Below are 12,298 nucleotides of genomic sequence, written 5' to 3' on the forward strand. Positions count from 1 at the left end.
CAGAGGGGAATAGGTGCTCTCATCATCTTGGGGGAGCTCCAATACCAGAACGGCTGGCTCTTCAGCCGAGCCCAGTGTCTGCAGTCAGCTCTGGGCTGGCCCAGTAAAAACTGAAAACGTTTCTACTTGGTGGGACGCCCGTCACAGTGTCACCTGCTACCTCAGACAGTCGGAATGCTAAAGGCTTGCCCTGAAGATCAGAAGCTGGAACCAGAGGTATCTGTCCCACTTATTTGCCTGAGGGCTTTCCAGCACGGGAGCAGGAAAGCTGGACCTGAGGCGGAAGGCAGGCTGGCCTGAAACATCCATGCAGGATTCTAAATGATTAGCAGAAGCCACAAGGTCCAGCTAAGCCAGGTCTTCTTGGGGAAAGGTAAGAGAGGGCTAGTCACAGTACAAACCAGAGATAGCCAGAGGGCTGAGGGAGTCACGTGAGATTAGCCCAAATGGGCCTTGCTGCAAGATCAGCCTCTGGGATCCGCCTGCTACAGCTACGAGAAACCTTCAACTCTCTGGTTCCCAAGTATCCTCTTCCCTCTCCTGCCTCCCTCCCGCCCGACCGCCCTCCTCTCTCTCTTTTATTATCTCCCTTCCTGTTCTTTATAACCTTATCTTTCTCCCACCTTCCTTTTCCTTTTATTTCTACAAACATCCTCTCTGTGTGTCTCTCTGTCTCTGTCTCTCTCTCTCTTTGTTGCACACACACACACACACACAGAGATACACACAGGCACACAGGCACACACAGGCACACACACACACAGTGCTAGATGGAGGATCCCAGGAAGGTATTGGTTGGGAATTTAACCGACTCTGGCTCCCTCCGAAGGCAAGCAGATACCCAACCACCTCTCAGATGCCTTTTGGGAGGATGGAGAGGCTGGAACAGCAGTGTGTTACCAGGCTATTGTCTGGAATCCCAGAACATCGTCTCTTGAAACAGATGCCCCCGAGAAAAGCCACCGCCAGAACTCGCCTCTGTCATCCTTCATCGCTGCACAGGGGTCAGATCCAGGCAGAGAGGGGAGCAGTGATCTGATGTCAGAATTCTCTCTGAGCAGTGGAGGCCAAGGGAGGATGTTGGAGTCTGTCCTGTCCACACAGGTCAGTTTGGCCTGTGTGTGTATAAGCCTTGCTCTGCATTCTCGATAGGGAGGTCTGGGTGGGGTGTGAACTTGTTCCACTGCTCTGAGCACCCAATTAAGTGAGTTTATGTAGAGAGTTTATGTAAGTGTTTATGTAGAGTGGACTCATTTAGGAAGATGTTGGGGTTGGAAAAATAATACTCTTTTTCTTAAGAGTATTATTGAGTGTTTTTTTCCTTTTCTTTCTTTTTTTGTTTTATAAATAAAATCTATTTATTTATTTTTGAGACATGATTTCACTATTCACTGTGTAGCTCTGGCTATTCTGGAACTTGCTCTGTAAACCAGGATGGCCTCAAACTCACAGAGGTCCATGTGTCTCTGCCTCCCTAGTGCTAGGATTAAAGGCATACACTACCAGTGCCTGGCCTTAACTTGAGTTTTATTAAGGATATAAGTTAAGAAACTCTCTGAACTCATGACCTGAGAAGACTTTATGATTTATGTAAGTTTACTATGCTGGGACTCCATTGTCATGACAAAGGTCTGAGAAAATTATCTTAAGACGGAAGGCGTTTTATTGGTTCGTGGTTTTAGAGGTTTCCATCCATGGTTGCTTCGTCTCATTGCTTTGTTCTTGAAGTGAGACAGAATATCAGAGACTCACGAGGACATGACAGAGGCTGCTCGTCTCCTGTCAGTCTGGAAGCAGAGAGAGGCACAAGATATAGCCCTCAAAGGCACCCCTCCCCACAGCAATTCACTTCCTCCATTCAGGCCCCACCTACCACAGTTTCCACCAGCTCCCAGTCATCTACCCAATTCTGAGTCCAGCAGTGGATGAATCCACTGATGAGTTTAGACACTCATAGCCTGTCTCTGAACATGGCTTTGGGAACAAAGCCCTTGATGCATGAGGCAACATTCTAAACCACAACACCAACCAATGCCTTTGCGGAATAGGGTTTCTACCTCAGCCATGCTGACAGCAGGGAGCTTCCTTTCGGCTCTTGAAGGCACTTCTTTCTCTGGGCTAGTGATTCACACTGACTGCTGCCTCACGAGACTGGTCATGTGACTCAATGCTGGTTGCAAAGAACGGTTTTCCTTCCTGTATTTCTTCCAGGCTAGCCTCCCTGCTCGTGTCTACTTGAATGATCTCCAGTCCCCTGACATCTGCAATTCCACACTGGGTTTACATGCTGGGAGGCGTTGACCTGAACTCTCCTGAAGTTTGCAGCCTAGTGCCGCTTCCTACACACACTTGTCCATACGGCTTCACTCAGTCTTCATTTAGTGAGGCTTCTGTGTGTTTTGGTGTCTGTTGCCAGGTGCTGGGATGGAGGGGAAGGAGGCAGACCTAGCTCTAGCCTTGGGTAGCACGGTCTTTGGACTCCAGATGCTTTCCAGAAAACGCTCTGTTGTGCCTGTGGTGAGGAAGAGTGCTTGCCGACACCTTAATGGCTTTAAATGGTTTCTTTTCTGTGATTACATCCTGTCTCTGACCACCCACCTCTCATCGTCCCTCTCTCCTGCCCCATGGGGCAAATGGAGTCAGGACATTGGTCCTTGCTTCTAGCTGGAGGCACACTGCTTAATTGCCTCAAAACCATGGACAAATCGGTTCCCTCAGACTGCACAGTCCCCTCCCTGCAGCATTTTGAGAGAAGGAATCCGGCTCCTTGGGAGAAGCTGAGCTTTTCATCAGAGATCAAAGACTGGCCCTGGGGAAGCAGCACAAAGCTGCTTTGGGCTGTAAAGGACCCCTTTGGGCATATCACTTCCTGTCTAAGCCTCCATTGGACAGGGAGCCAAAATATTGAGAAGGAGGGAAGCAGACATCTGGCTGCCCAAGAGACTCAGCCTGGAAATAGGCCTCCTAGGGCTGATCAGTGCAGAACAATAGCAGAGCAGAGTTACCTGGAGGTGAGGCAGGCTGCAAGAGGGGCCTGGGCAGCTGGGTTCTGGGCAGATGGCCCACTTTCATTTTCTTCATCTCCAGTTTGCCTGGTTGCAGACAAGTAGTGACTTACAAAAATACACCCCAGCCTCCCAGGCTGTCATTCATGACTCTCTGCTGGGTCCCCTTCCTCCTCTTTTCCTGTGGCGCTTCCCCAAGCATCTGCTTCTGAATGAACCACAAGGGATACATTCCCTTGTCCCAAGGAGTCCAAGTCTGAACGTCTCCCAGAATGCAGTGAGAATATAGGAAACAGGACTGTAAACTATGTGATATCGGTGTTGATGAGCTCTGAAGGGGGGCTTGCATCTCCTTGTACCGTCGCTTACTCTCCCTACTGTCCAGCCCCTTCTGACCTCCCTCAGCATGAAGGCTATCATACTTGAGGTCGACCAGTTGGCAATTTCACCTATGATTAACTAACATATATAAAGGGGAATAGAGGGTAGATAATGCCAAGAACTTGGGCTATCTTTCTGGAAAACCCAGAAAGCACCCCTGCCCCCTCCCCTTGAAAGCTGGCACTCTCTCCCCTTCTCTGTGGCATCGTCAGCGATCAGGAACTTTGGTGGACAAAGTGTCTCCTGAAGGATGTCCTCCTGATGTGGACCCCGATCTCCCTGTCCGAAGGGCTTTGTCCCTTTGATGATGGCTCTGACTGATTCCCTGATCACAACTAGATTTCTATCCATTCTTCATGCTGGATAATTTGAGTGGCCTCTCAACCCCGCTCTCCACCATCAGGGGCCGGTTCATGAATGTCCACCTTACTACAAGGTGTCTGAGTGGTTCCTAGCACTCTAGACGCGTCTGCTCTTCTATCAGTTAAACTCTTGTCTTGCTAGAGAGGCTCTCATTTTGTCACGATCTTGGACTCACCCTTGATCTCAGCCCAGAGAGAGGGCTGGAGCCACTGACCAGCATGGCCTGAGCCATCTTGCTATGTGTTGTCCCTCAGCACCTCTCCATCTTTCCACGTGACGTCAGAGGCAGATGCATTGCTCGCTCACAGTTACTTCCTTAGGCAAGAATAGACGTATTCCTAGGGTAGCTTAGGAAATGCATGGAAAAGGGAAGGAGGGGGTTTACCAGGGTCAAGGCATGTCATTCCTTTCAGCATCAAAAGTCTGCAGGAGGATCCATCTCTGGGAAGACCGTGTGCAGACACGGACAAGTGTATGAGGATGCCAGAGAGGGAGGAAGGATTCTGTGGCAGACAGGGCAGGGCACGGCACACCAGGATCCAGAGTGTCTAAAGTCTAGTTCCAAATGCCTGAGAGCCCTGGGACACATCATCCCAGCTTTCATGGGCTCAAGGCCCTTCTTCATGTTGGTCTCATTTAGTTGGAAGAACTGACAATCTGAAGAATCAATTTCCTTATCAGCTGATAACCTAAGATAGTGAAGATGTTTCTTCTTTCTTTCTTTTTCCTACTTCCTGTTTCCCCCTCTCCTCCCTTCTCTTATTTCCTGTTCCCTCGTAGAATGTATCTAAGTCCCTGAAAAGGAAGTGTGATTGCCCTGAAAACAACCACTTCACAGCTTTCGTTGGAGGTAAAGTTCCTGTACAAACCCCAAGTACAGCAGGCAAGCCCCACACATCAAACACAAGGGTGATTTCATCATTAGGGATGAGCTTGGAGGGCTCCATGGACACTTGTCATCTGCCCCGGCAGTCAAGGTGGACAGGATATGACAGCCCAGCTGGAGGAGGGGATGCCTCTGCCACTGTTACGGATAGAGAGCAGCCATGGAGAGCCCAGAGGCAGGATAGGACCCCGGTGTGGGGGCGGGGCGCAAACTGGAAAAGATGAGAGAAAAGATTACACAGGTGGAAGTGGAGCTGGGAGAGAGCCTACTGGAGACAGACTGCTCAGAGCTGGGCTTGAGGAAGGTGAAGGGTAGTGGTCCCTGGAACACCCTCTCTCTCTCTGTCTGTTACCACCTCCCAGCATCGGGTGCCCATCTCAGCAGGGCATGGTGGCCTGGGACTAGCTCAGACCTATCTAGCGGTGGGGCCCTCAATTTGGTTCATCAGAATCTTCCTATGCCTTCTGCTTGGCTTTCCTGTGATGAGTGGGAGAGGCCTGTTCCAAAGGTATTCATATCTGGGGGCTCCTTGTTAGCAGATACATAGGTCACAGGTCACCGTGAGGCTCAGAGAAGTCCACTATGACCATGAAGAGAGGTGGTCTAACCTCTTAGATGGAGCCCTGAGACCAGCGGGTATGCCCTTGGAAGTGGCTTGCCAAGCGGCCTCTGTGGACAGACATTGGCTCTGAGGAGGACTTGGTCTCTTGCTCGTGTAAGTTTTACAAAAAGGAGTACACAAAGCTCCACGAGTGAGACTGGTCCCTCTCTCCCTGCTGCTGGCCCTGTCCTCTCTCTATACCAGTGTAGTGCCCCTGAGGAGGGGTCTCTCTGGCCTGCACCTTCGCTTCATTCTCCCAAGGGCTCTGTTCCAGTACCTGCTCTCTGTTCTGTCCCAGGGCTGATGGGGAGTTGCCTGGGTCAATGAGCTGAAGCCAGCAGGAAACCAGACACCCTGAGAACCAGTCTGAGCAGGAGGGGGCAGGCTGCCAGCTTCCTAGAGGCCCTCCTAGAGGGTCTGGTTCCCATCCTCTCTGCTCCCCACCCCCAGGGTCTTGCACCTACTCCTGGGAAGAGTCAGGGAAGGTTTAGCCCAGGACAGCTGGGAACTCTGACACAGGCCTGTGCTCAGCATATCCATGGGTAGAAGTTATCCGTCACCCAGACAGCTCCATCTTTGAGACCTTGAATGCAGTTGTGTCTCAGTCCTCAAGTTTTGAGAATGTGAGTCACTGCCTGTAGAATGAATTAACTCTCCTCTCCCCCTCCCTCTGTGTGTGGGTGTTCCCTGGAGGAACTTCTGCTGGTCTTTGGGATCTTGGCACTGAGCACTCTGGTCTTAGTTGGGCTCTTGGCTTCCACCTAGGCCCAGTTCTGACTCCACTGCTTTCATCCAGTCAGAGAAAGCTTCAGACATAGCAGGGTGTCCTCTAGGTCCCTTCTTCCTGTTCCTGCATCATCCTTGTTTTAATTTAATTATCTTGTTACTGCAATACGATACTCCACAAAAGCAGTCTATGCAGGAAGGTTTATTTCAGCTCCTAGTCAAGGGGATACAGTTTATCTTGGGAAGGCATGGTGGTATGAACAGAGGTGGCCAGTAACATTGTGTTTACAGTCAGGAAACAAAGGGACCAATGTCGTGCCTTGCTTACTTCTCTCCCTTTTGATTCATTCTAGGACCCCAGCCCAAGGAATGGTACCACCCACTTTTAGGGTGGGTCTTTCCATCTCAATGAAGCCCATCTGGCTAACTTTTCACAGCCATGGCTAGAGAGTTATTGACATGGTGATTCCCAGTGATATCAGGCTGACAATAAAGATGAATGGTCATAATTGTCCTCTGTGGGGGCTCCACCCTGAACCCCTTGGGTTCCTATAACAAAATCCATAAACTGGGTGACTGGTAAAGAACAGACATTCATTGCTCACAGTTCTGGAGTCTGGTCCAAGGTCAAGATGCTGGCAGACGCCGTGTCTGGGGATGGTTCTCCTTTTCCTAGACAGTGCCTTCCAGCTGTATCCTTCCACTGTGACGGGCCAGCGCGAGCTCTCTGGGGTCTCTTTTCTAAAGATATTAATCCCTTTCTGAGAGTTAATCACTCCCAAAAGGCCCTACCTCCTAATACAACCACGCTGGGAGTTGAGATTTGAACATGCCGACATTCAGACCACAGCTTCTTTTATGGCTGCTCGAGGCTCCTGGCTCCTTTGGCTCTGCCCATCTTCTCACTGTGGCTTTTAGGAGACATCTAGGCTTAAATCTTCATCTGTCACTCACTCCGAGGGGCGTGTGCTATGCAAATCAGTAAACCTTTCAGACTTGAGAGCTTGCTGCAGTTAGTGATCTCAGTCCTTAGACCCACCCACTCTCCAGCTGCTGGCTTCTTTGGGTTCCTTGCCTGAGAGGCATGACGCAACCAGTTCTTAGGCATTTATGGAGCATCTGTCTTGTGTCCCATGTGTACCAGGCGAGCAGCAGGTGAGCCACACACCTGTGGGCTTCCCTGGTCCCAGTTGTTCAGGCCTGACCTGAGCTTCCCATCCCCAGCCCTGCACCTGCGTCACTTGGGACCAGCCTCCCCCCACTCCACCCGCAGTCAGCACTGCTCCTGGCCAAGTCTCAAGAGGTGGCAATTGTCAGCATCTATTTCCACCATCCTAAGACATACATTTCCCCCTTCTGATAGCAATTTGTGTCTTATAATTGATGTGTTTATTTAATATGGTGGGTTTTGTTTATTTCCTTACTCACTGAAAATGTTATTTAGTCCATGATGAATCTTGCAGTCGGTGGCATTTTAACCCTGGGGACATATGATAAATACATAGAATAATCAGGGACATCTGGAAATTATTTTTTAATGAGATGGAATGACTCTAATGGGAAAAAATGTGGGTTGTCTCCTAAAGGGCGGGGGGTGGGGCTGGAGATGTCAGGGTCGTTCAGATATCTTTGGCTGTTGGCTTGTAAAAGACGCCACATTCTCCTGAGTTTCACCGTTGGTTTTGGAAACCAAACCAAGCAGCTGTTTTCATGAAGACTACACGACATAGGGCTTAGAGTGTCCCCAGCTTCTATGCACTTTTGTAGAGGTCATGAGGCCCAGGAACTCCCTGGGAATGCCTGCTCCCACAAGAGAAGAGTCCTCTGCAGGCAAAACTTGCATTTAGTGTTATTTGACAGGCACTTCCTCCGCCACTCACTCTGGAGACGGGCATCTGTCTTCCTTTTCACATAGGCCAGCTAGAGTGTGAATCTCCCTTCAAGGAGCAGGAGGGACTGTGGGATGGGAGGGGCAGCGGCTGCTCCTGGCAGCAAGACAGAGTCCAGTGGGGTAGAGGTGGAAGACCTGGACGCTGGCTTGATCTGTCCCTGCTCTGCCCTTGTTAAACCCATGGCTCATCCAGGACCTCCTTCCTCCTCTCTCACTGCCCATTTCAAGCAGGTTTGAGTTCAGTTGGCCCCAGACCCTTAGCCCCTCTGTTTCCCCCCTCATTTCCTCCCATAACCAGGCAGAAACCCGGGCATTCAATGACATCCATCCACACCATATAGGACTTAGGGAGACTAGAAGGAGAAGCCTTAACACCAGGCTATGGTGTGTGGGTTTCACGGGTAGGAAGGAAAGGGCTCCCCATTCCATTGGAAGGAAGACCATCTGGGAAAGCCTGGATCTCTGTGGTGTTGGCTTCTTCCTGATAGCTGTATTGTCCACAGGGAAGCCACATACCACAGACTCCACTGGCTGGAAGGCATTGGAAGGGCAGAACCACAGCTGCCCATGGAGACCTGTATGAAAAGAAGACAACAAAGCTCAAAACACTCTTATACTGAATACCTGTTAAGAGACCATTTTAAGTATATTGTTACATGTTCTTAAAATCAATGTACCTGTCTCTTTTGATGTGAAAATTTAAAATTACCTGTGTGTATCTCACATAACTCTAGGCAGAGCTGACTTTAGTCTCACCGATATCCTTTAAAAACAAAACCAGACAGACAGACAACTCCACTTCTTTCTTTCCAGTGTAGTCCCACCGTCTTCTGCTCCTGTACCTTCTCAGAGCAGCCTTTTCCTTCTTCTTCAAGCCCTCTTTCCCTCTGTCTTGCTGACTCGCTTCTCCCCTGCTAGTGTGTCTGATGATGGACAGAGGCTTGAGAAGGGGGAACTAGTGTCTGCCCTCTTAGGCTGCAGGTTTTTGGATACCCTGAGCCAGAGTCATATGGCTGAGGGACCTGACTTATCCAGATGTTCATGGGAGTCAAGCAAGAATGGATTTTACTTTCACATCACATCCCAGATATGCAGGTTACAAAGCTGTGCAGACTGTGCATTGTCTACAAACTTCAGCACGAGATAACTTTAGCCAAACAACTATTGTCTCTCCTTTCTCCTTGAGAGTCAAATTCCCCAGGGCCTCTATCTCTTTGGAGCTGGGCATTTACTTCCTGAATTACACACATTACTATGTAAATTTCAAACTAAATCATTAGATTGCTATTTGTTGATTTAAAAATTCCTGACCATTGCTCATGTTCCTCATACTGTTTTTGTTCTAATAATATTCTTGTTCTTATTATTTGCTTTATGGTTAGTATCCATTGTTCACTGTTGAGCCAAGTAGTGTGAAATAATTACACTTGCTTGCATAACTTTTTATCTCCCTGGAGATGATCACTGCCCCTTTATGGCTGCCTAGATTCTTACGGTATTTATGCAAATTCTTACAGAAGTCTCTATCAATGTGTAAAATTCCTTCAAATACTATTTCCATCCTCCTGTTCCCAAACAACCTTTCAGATTCCACAGCCTGTTTGGGGTCTTGAGCAGCTGTATGCTTGGGAATATCCCACCTCTTCAGAGTATGGCCTATTTCGTTACTTTTCTTTCTAAATATGTGTCAGCATCTCTTATAGAAGGAGCAAAGAAGGTGAATGTTTGGACCAGGCATGCCCATAATCCTAGCACTCTGCAGGCAGAGATAGGAGGATCATAAGTTCAAGGCCATCCTTGAACTCAGTAAGTTCTAGGCCAGTGGGTCTCAACTTTCCAAACACTGTGACCCTTTAGTACAGTTCCTCATGTTGTGGTGACCCCAACCCTAAAATTGCTGTTTGTTGTTTATCGTATGCCCTGGTGTGTGGTTCTTGCCACTGCCTGTCTTGTTGGCTGCTGAGACTACCTTTCCTATCTGGAAAAACAGATCGTCTGTCTGGGAAGTATTTTTTAAAAATCCTCCCCCAATCATTCTCTCCTCAGCGTCTCCTCCATCCTCTCCTCAGCGTCTCCTCCATCCTCTCCTCAGTGTCTCCTCCATCCTCTCCTCTATCCTCTCCTCTATCCTCTCCTCAGCATCTCCTTTATCCTCTCCTCCATCATCTCCTCGGCGTCTCCTCCATCCTCTCTTCAGCATCTCTTCCATCCTCTCCTCTATCCTCTCCTCCATCCTCTTTTCAGCATCTCCTCCATCCTCTCTTCAGCATCTCTTCCATCCTCTCCTCAGCATCTCCTCCATCCTCTCATCCATCCTCTCCTCTATCCTCTCCTCAGCATCTCTTCTATCCTCTCCTCCATCCTCTCCTCTATTCTCTCCTCCATCCTCTCCTCAGCATCTCTTCTATCCTCTCCCTTCTTCAGAGTGTGGTCTCATCTGCATCCCAGGGAGTGTCCTCAGCTTGCCTTCCAGCCCTCCTATTGAACTCTAGATTTTACCTTGTGATTTTAATTTCCAAGCGCTCTCCATCTTTGTCATTGTTCCCTTTGAGAGCACTTCCTGTTATTTCACAGATTTCATATCTTATTTTGAAAAAGATATTGAAATTTTTTTCTGGTCCCTGCGTTATCTCTCTTCTCTTGTTTTTTTCCTTTCTTTCCTCTCTTTCTCATATGAAAGTTGGTTTGTTCTCGCTCTTCACTTTGTAGGGTTTCCTGATTGTGTCAGAGCAAGTCACTCCATCCTCTCCTCTATCCTCTCCTCTATCCTCTCCTCCATCCTCTTTTCAGCATCTCCTCCATCCTCTCTTCAGCATCTCTTCCATCCTCTCCTCAGCATCTCCTCTAAACAGCATCAGCTGTTTAGAAGCCTGATGCACACATATAGAAATAATTTGACAAATGGGCTTCAGGATACAGAGACATTTTATTGGGGTGTTCTGAACCACAAGCACCCGTAGAGCACTTTGGGACCAGTGACTTTCTTTGAAGAAGCAGCCCCCAGTTTCCAACCCGGCATGCCTGTATAGAATACAGAACAATGCCATGTAGCTGTTGACAGAGGAAAGTAGGGGTCCCAAAGTCCCATAGATTTCGGGATGGATTTTCACCGGACCCTGTTTGGCTTTATTAGTACCCCTGCCTTCTGTGCCTAGTGTCCCCTCCCCCATGTACTGGGACCTTTCTGGGAGGATGGGAAAGGGGAGGAGCTGTGCAGGAGCCGTGCACTGTAGCCCCGCTGTCAGACCTAGCATCCTTCTCCCTAGGTTTACAGTCCCATGATGTCTCCAGCCCACCTTCCAAAGTAGCTGCTGCCCCCATTCCTGACCCTTTAGCCTCACAGGGCTTCTGCCCATCGCTTGTGACTCACCCTGACCCTTTGGTAGGTGGTGGGTTTCTGATTTCTCAGTCTTACTAATTTCTCCATTTGCTTTCCAAACTCTGTTGTCTGCTGGTGTCACCTCTCCTGTTCCCTCTGTCCCTATCTTTTTCTTATCCTTGGCTCTTATCTTAGTGGGGTTGGGGAAGAGCCAGATGCGGATTAAATCTACCAGGTTTTTGTTTGTTTGTGGTTTTTTTGAGAGTGGGTTTCTCTGTGTAATAGCCCTGGTTGTCCTGGAACTCGCTTTGTAGATTAGGTTGGCCTCAAACTCAGAGAACCTCTACCTATGCCTCCCAAATGCTCAGGTTAAAGGTGTGCCACCATCACCTGGCTGAATTACCAGTTTTAACAGGAATTCCTCTGGGGATCTTTCTACAGTGTAAAATCTGCTGGCTGCCCCATGGGAGGACTTCTCTAGTGCTGATGCTCTGCTGTCCAACCAGGCATCTGCAAAACGTTGCAATTAAGCTCAATTCTATTCACAAAATGCTGAAGCCTAAGTTAAATATTATGTGAGTCTAGCTTATACCTAAATTTGTTTCTTCTAAGTAAATTCTAATCTTTTTTTAAAATTTTATTTATTTATTTATTTATTATGTATACAATATTCTGTCTGTGTGTATGCCTGCAGGCCAGAGGAGGGCACCAGACCTCATTACAGATGGTTGTGAGCCACCATGTGGTTGCTGGGAATTGAACTCAGGACCTTTGGAAAAGCAGGCAATGCTCTTAACCTCTGAGCCATCTCTCCAGCCCCCTGGTATCTTATTTTTTGACTAAAAAATTTTGTTTTACTTCCCTTCTTCCCCCCCCCCCCCCTTTTTTTTTGAGACAAGGACAGCAGGGCTATGTAGAAAGACCTTGTCTCCCGAGTGCTGGGATTAAAGGCCTGAGTCAACAACCTCAGGCTTGATCGGTATTTTAAAAGGTCAGATTTTCTGTGATCCCTTCCTGCTTAAAACTGCAACACAAAATTTTAGTTGCTTATACTGGAATTAGAACTTGCTCCGGAAAGCCCAGGGCTTGGCTAAGTCGCCCTGAATTTTCTCTGTGTGCACATAAG

General features: G+C 48.5%; 1 protein-coding gene across 1 annotated transcript in view; it reads left to right on the forward strand.

The window, feature by feature from the left end:
- Window positions 1-12,298, forward strand: part of Rnf165 (ring finger protein 165) — a 99,823-nt gene that overhangs the window by 64,026 nt on the left and 23,499 nt on the right. The gene's annotated exons all lie outside the window — the stretch shown is intronic.

Source organism: Microtus oregoni, unplaced genomic scaffold, assembly GCF_018167655.1.
Source record: "Microtus oregoni isolate MIOR12 unplaced genomic scaffold, Mior012 000065F_ref0000479, whole genome shotgun sequence".
NCBI classification, from domain to species: Eukaryota; Metazoa; Chordata; class Mammalia; order Rodentia; family Cricetidae; genus Microtus; species Microtus oregoni.